This window comes from Dama dama, chromosome 20 (assembly GCF_033118175.1).
Source record: "Dama dama isolate Ldn47 chromosome 20, ASM3311817v1, whole genome shotgun sequence".
Classification (NCBI taxonomy): Eukaryota; Metazoa; Chordata; class Mammalia; order Artiodactyla; family Cervidae; genus Dama; species Dama dama.
In genome coordinates, this window is record NC_083700.1 from 80598302 (window position 1) to 80605585 (window position 7284).

Sequence of the window (7284 nt, forward strand, 5' to 3'; positions counted from 1 at the left end):
TGGAGAGGGTGTGGAGAAAAGGGAACCCTCTTACACTGTTGGTGGGAATGCAAACTAGTACAGCCACTATGGAGAACAGTGTGGAGAGTTCTTAAAAAACTGGAAATAGAACTGCCATATGACCCAGCAATCCCACTTCTGGGCATACACACTGAGGAAACCAGATCTGAAAGAGACATGTGCACCCCCAATGTTCATCGCAGCAGTGTTTATAATAGCCAGGACATGGAAGCAACCTAGATGCCCATCAGCAGACAAATGGATAAGGAAGCTGTGGTACATATACACCATGGAATATTACTCAGCCATTAAAAAGAATTCATTTGAATCAGTTCTAATGAAATGGATGAAACTGGAACCCATTATACAGAGTGAAGTAAGCCAGAAAGATAAAGACCAATACAGTATACTAACGCATATATATGGAATTTAGAAAGATGGTAACTATAACCCTATATGCAAAACAGAAAAAGAGACACAGAAGTACAGAACAGACTTTTGGACTCTGTGGGAAAAGGCGAAGGTGGGATGTTTCGAGAGAACAGCATCGAAACATGTATATTATCTAGGGTGAAACAGATCACCAGCCCAGGTTGGATGCATGAGACAAGTGCTCGGGCCTGGTGCACTGGGAAGACCCAGAGGAATCGGGTGGAGAGGGAGGTGGGAGGGGGGATCGGGATGGGGAATAGCTGTAAATCCATGGCTGATTCATGTCAATGTATGGCAAAAACCACTACAATAATGTAAAGTAATTAGCCTCCAACTAATAAAAATAAATGAAAAAAAAAAAAAAGAACCTAACGCATAGGCTAAAAAATAAAAAAATAAAAGATGTTTGCTCTTTGGATGAAAAGCTATGATCAACCTAGACAGCATATTAAAAAGCAGAGACATTACTTTGCCAACAAAGCTCTGTCCAGTCAAAACCATGGTTTTTCCAGTAGTCATGTATGGATGTGAGAGTTGGACTATAAAGAAAGCTGAGCATGGAAGAATTGATGCTTTTGAACTGTGGTGTTGCAGAAGGCTCTCTAGAGTCCCTTGGACTGCAAGGAGATCCAACCCGTCCATCTTAAAGGAAATCAGTCCTGCGTATTCATTGGAAAGACTGATATTGAAGCAGAAACTCCAATACTTTGGCCACCTGATGCAAAGAGCTGACTCATTTGAAAGGACCCTGATGCCTGGAAAGATTGAGGGCAGGAGGAGAATGGGATGACAGAGGATGAGATGGTTGGATGGCATCACCAACTCAATGGACATGAGTTTGGGTGAACCTCTGGAGTTGGTGATGGACAGAGAGGCCTGGCATGCTGTGGTTCATGGGGTCGCAAAGACTTGGACATGACTGAGCGACAGAACTGAACTTACTGAAGGAGATAAAAGAACTGTACACAGAAAGTTATAAGATATTGAAGAAAGAAATCAAAGATGATATACACAGATGGAGAGACATTCCATGTTCCTGGGTAGGAAGAATCAATATTGTGAAAATGACTATGCTACCAAATACAGTCTACAGATTCAGTACAATCCCTATTAAAATTACCAATGGCATTTTTCATAGAACTAGAACAAAAAATTTCACAATTCATATGGAAATACAAAAGACCCTGAATAGCCAAAGCAGTCTTGAGAAAGAAGAATGGAGCTGGAGGAATCAAGCTTCCTGACTTCAGATTATATTGCAAAGCTACAGCCATCAAGACAGTATGGTACTGGCACAAAACAGAAATATAGACCAATGGAACAAGATAGAAAGCCCAGAAATAAACCCATGCTTTTATGGGTACCTTATTTTTGACAAAGGAGGCAAGAATATATAATGGAACAAAGACAGCCTCTTCAATACATGGTGCTGGGAAAACTGGACAGCTACATGTAAAAGAATGAAATTAGAACACTTCCTAACACCATACACAAAAATAAACTCAAAATTGATTAAAGACCTGTATGTAAGACCAGAAATTATAAAATTCTTAGAGGAAAACATAGGCAGAACACTCGATGACATAAATCAAAGCAAGGTCCTCTATAACCCACCTCCTAGAATAACAGAAATAAAAACAAAGGTAAACAAGTGGGACCTGATTAAACTTAAAATCTTTTGCATAGCAAAGGAAACTATAAGCAAGGTGAAAAGACAACCCTCAGAATGGGAGAAAATAATAGCAAATGAAACAACTGACAAAAGATTAATTTTCAAAATATACAAGCAACTCATACAACTCAATGGCAGAAAAACAAACAATCCAATCAAAAGGTGGGAAAAAGACCTAAACAGACATTTCTCCAAAGAAGACATACAGATGGCTAACAGAAACATGAAAAGATGCTCAACATCGCTCATTATTAGAGAAATGCAAATCAAAACTACAGTGAGATATCACCTCACACTGGTAAGAATGGCCATCATCAAAAAGTCTACAAACAATAAATGCTGGGGAGGGTGTGGAGCAAAGGGAACACTCTTGCACTGTTGGTGGGATGTAAATTGACATAGCCACTATGGAATACAGAATGGAGATTCCTTAAAATACTAGGAATAAAACCACCACATGACCCAGCAATCCCACTCCTAGACATATACCATGAGGAAATCAAAATTGAAAAAGGAAAATGTATCCCATTGTTCATTGCAGCACTATTTGCAATAGCGAGAACACGGAAGCAACCTAGATATCCACTGACAGATGAATGGATAAAGAAGTTTTGGTATATATACACAATGGAATATTACTCAGCAATAAAAAGGAACGCATTTGAGTCAGTTCTGATGAGGTGGATGAGCCTAGAACCTATTATACAGAGTGAAGTGGGTCAGAAAGAGAAAGATAAATATCATATTCTAACACATACATATGGAATCTAAAAGAATGGTACTGAAGAACTTATTTACAGGGCAGCAACAGAAAAATGGTGGATTCCCTGGTGGCTCAGAGGGTAAAGAATCTGCCTGAAATGCAGAAGACCTGGGTTTGATTCCTGGGTGGGGAAGACTCCCTGGAAAAGGAAATGGCAGTGCACTCCAGTATTCATGCCTGGAGAATCCCATGGACAGAGGAGCCTGGTGGGCTACAGTCCACCGGGTCACAAAGAGTCAGACACGACTGAGCGACTAAGCACAGCCCAGCACACATTAGAGAAACAGACATAGAGAATAGACTTACAGACGTGGAGAGAGGGGAGGAGATATGTGTATACTTATGGTTGATTCATGTTGAGGTTTGACAGAAAACAACAAAATTCTGTAAAGCAATTATCCTTCAATAAAAAAAATACAAAAAGAAAAGAATAAAAATAAAAAAGTTTTAAAAGTTCTTGTTTTTGATCATCATTAAAACAAAAGCTACAACAAAAACCAGTCAGTAACTTTTTCATGTTTTTGTAACATTTAAAATAAAATTATAATTCTGTTATTTTCCATCCAATGGTTAAGTCTCACTAGCACTAAAATGATTTTGATAAGTGCAAATCATTCAAGTCATTGTATTTTCTACATTAAAAAATACTATGAATCCTTTTTTATACTTGTGTACTGGTGAATGTGAATATAGCAGTCCTCAAAGTTTGTCACCCACTACCTATACGAAGTAGGGCTAGATTCAGATGCATGTGACAAAAAGTCCCCAAATACCAGAGGCTTAGACAATGGAGACAGTTGTAGTAATGGCCTCCAACCAATCACCCTCTGCTCTGTGTCTTTGAGTGACTTAAGTAATCCAGTCAGACAGTAGTATATGTGACACAAGCAGAGATTTTAAAAGAAAGTGCATATTGGGACTTGCTTTTCCCTTTTTTTGGAACCCGGAGACTGCCATGTAAAGACCCTTAGGCTGACCTACTGTAGGATAAACCAAAAGGAGCAAATGTGAGCCATCCCAGCTGAGGTCCCCGAGACCCAGCAGACGAGTAAAGTCAGCCTAGACTACCCAGCTCCAGCCAATATTCCAGCTTCCCAGCTGACCCGTAGAACCAGGAGCTACATTTGGTAATTGTTGTCTTAAGCCACTAAGTTTGAGATAGTTTGTTATGCAGCAAGAGATACAGATATATTTAATATAGAAACTTGCTTTCTTTCTCTTATAAAGGAGAGACATGAAGTCGAGGGGTGATACAGCACTCCTTTGTGTCAAGGACTAAAGCTTCTCCCATCTTCAGTCGATAACTTGCACATCGTGATCCAAGATGGTTGCCCAAGCTCCAGCCGGTGCAGCGTGACCTATAGCCAGCAGGAAGCAGTGAAGGCGGTGTGATGGATGAAAAATATACCCCTTCTTTCTGCAAACACTCCCCAGAAGTTTCACATAGCATTTATGCTTACATCTCATTGACTTAGTCACATGGCTGCAGCCAGATGCTAGAGAGCTCGGAAGTGTAGTCTTATTTCTGGGAGCCATTAGCTCAGCTAAAACTCTGATTTTTTTTTTTTAAACTGGAGAAGAAAAGAAACAAAATTGTGGGGGAAATGAACAGCTTCTGCCTAACTTCACTTTGCTGCGAACTACTGCCGCACTCATCTTTAAATTTCCAGCACCTAACAGGTGTTCAGTGACATCTGTAGAATGTTGCTGAGGGAATTAAAGGTGGTTTCTTCTCCAGACTGCTGAGGGAACTGGCAAGTTTAGGAATTGCACCTCACCTTCAGGAGATGGTTGGCATCATCCTACTATGAGTGATTAGATGATAGAGAGGCTTCAGAATGTAGCAAGAAAATAATGAGCCTTAAAGTCAGGAATCCTGTCTCTGTTACTTGTTTGCTGGATGACCTCGGGCATAGGATCTAATTTTAAGTATCCTTGCCTTTAAAGTGAAAATAAAAATTTCTACCTTAATGGGAAGTGATTATTTAATAGATACAGGGTTTTTATTTGGGGGTAAGTGAAGAGGAACTAAGAAGCCTCTTGATGAAAGTGAAAGAGGAGAGTGAAAAAGTTGGCTTAAAGTTCAACATTCAGAAAACTGAGATCATGGCATCTGGTCCCATCACTTCATGGGAAATAGATGGGGAGACAGTGGAAACAGGGTCAGACTTTATTTTTTCGGGCTCCAAAATCACTGCAGATGGTGACTGCAGCCATGAAATTAAAAGACACTTACTCCTTGGAAGGAAAGTTATGACCAACCTAGATAGCATATTAAAAAGCAGAGACATTACTTTGCCAACAAAGGTCCGTCTAGTCAAGGCTATGGTTTTTCCAGTGGTTATGTATGGATGTGAGAGTTGGACTGTGAGGAAAGCTGAGCACCAAAAAAATTGATGCTTTTGAACTGTGGTGTTGGAGAAGACTCTTGAGAGTCCCTTGGACTGCAAAGAGATCCAACCAGTCCATCCTAAAGGAGATCAGCCCTGGGTGTTCATTGGAAGGACTGATGCTGAAGCTGAAACTCCAATACTTTGGCCACTTCATGGGAAGAGTTGACTCATTGGAAAAGACCCTGATGCTGGGAAGGATTGAGGGCAGGAGGAGAAGGGGATGACAGAGGATTAGATGGCTGGATGGCATCACTGACTCAATGGGCATGAGTTTGAGTAAACTCCGGGAGTTGGTGATGGACAGGGAGGCCTGGCGTGCTGCGATTCATGGGGTCGCAAAGAGTCGGACACAACTGAGCGACTGAACTGAACTGAATGTAAAATTTTGGAAATAGATAGTGATGATGATCGCACAACATTGTGAGTGGAGTTGCTGGCCCTGAAGTGCACATATTAAATGGCTCACTTTACAGCTTACCTTGCAAGCTTACCATACTTCTGTGTGTGCCTCATGTGAGTTCACAGAGGACTTAGACAAGAGGAACACTTAGAGAGCAAGAGTGAAAAAAGGGTGGTATGGGATGGAGCAAGGGGTTGAATGACAGTGGTTGGAAGACAGTAATTATATTTTCCAGGAATATTTGATTTTTGTAACCAGAACCCTCTGTGGTCTCTTGGCATCATGCAGACTGCACAGAGAAATGCATGACATGCCAAATTAGTGATGCAGTGGTTCTCCAGTGGCCTTCTGTGCAGAATTAATAGTGCTTATGTTTGCAAACTCTCAAAAACTTTATAAATTGAGCTGAGTGAGACAGAGTTCACTCAGTGTAGTCAGATCTGGTCATTGAACCTCAATTCAATCAACACGAAAGGAACACCTATGTACAATCATTATGGCTACTGATAAATACGGTTCTTGCTTCAGAACATGAGGTCAGATTTCATTCCCCCACTGCCTTTGCTTTGGCAAATGAAAGATGAACAGAAACGATGTGTGTCATATTGGATGAAAAGATTCCCCTTCCCTTTTCCAGGCTTAGTGACTGCAGAAGCACACAGAAAATGAAACCTCCATCACTTGTGTCTATGACTACAATGAGCCACACTGGCCACTCTGCACTAGACATGTAGCATGAGGGAGAAAAATACTTTTCTGTGCTTTGCCACTGAGATTTGGCACTGTTTGTTACTGCAGCATCTCCTAGCCTAACCTGACTGATGCTATGTGTCTCTCCCTGGACTAAATGAGGATTTTAACATAGAGCTTAAACTCTAGAACTAGCCAGTTTCCCCTTCTTGCTGTGTGATCTTGAACAAATCAACTAACTCCTCTGTGCCTATTTTCCCACATATAGAAAACATGGAGAATAAGGGAAACCACATTATACAGTTTTTATGGTGACTATATTATATGAGAGATATAGCCCAAAAAAGTCCTCAAAAATGCTGAATGATGCTGCTGCTGCTGATCATCTCACTTAATTCTCATAAAAACTCTATATAAGATTTGTTGCTGTGCCAAGCCATTGAGGTGTTGGCACAGCTACTGCAGCATAACCTAGCCCTGGACACAAATAAGAAGAGAAAGTTTTGAGATTAGAATTGAGCATTGATCCATCAACCCACCTTTGGGGGTCTATGTCGCTGGAAGCTGTCCAGATCTGCTGTGCAACTACTTCTCATCCTGTCCTCATTTGTTTTCTAGAGGACATATTCACTTACTCAACTTCCCCAGTGACCAAATCCATGTAAAAGACGCCCCCTGGCTCCTCTGCCCCAGGACAGAGGCTCAGAGCTACAGCCAGTCCTATTTTCTTAGGTTGTCCTGCTCTCCTGCCTATAAGGCAAGCTGGGAATCAAACCCTTAGACATAGGATCTGTTTGATTCCCTTATTTTTATTTTTTTAAACTGGAGGATAATTGCTTTACAATAGTGTGTGGGTTTCTGCCATACAACAACGTGAATCAGCCATAATTATATATATATCCCCTCCCTCCTCCCTCTTGAGCTTCCCTCCTCC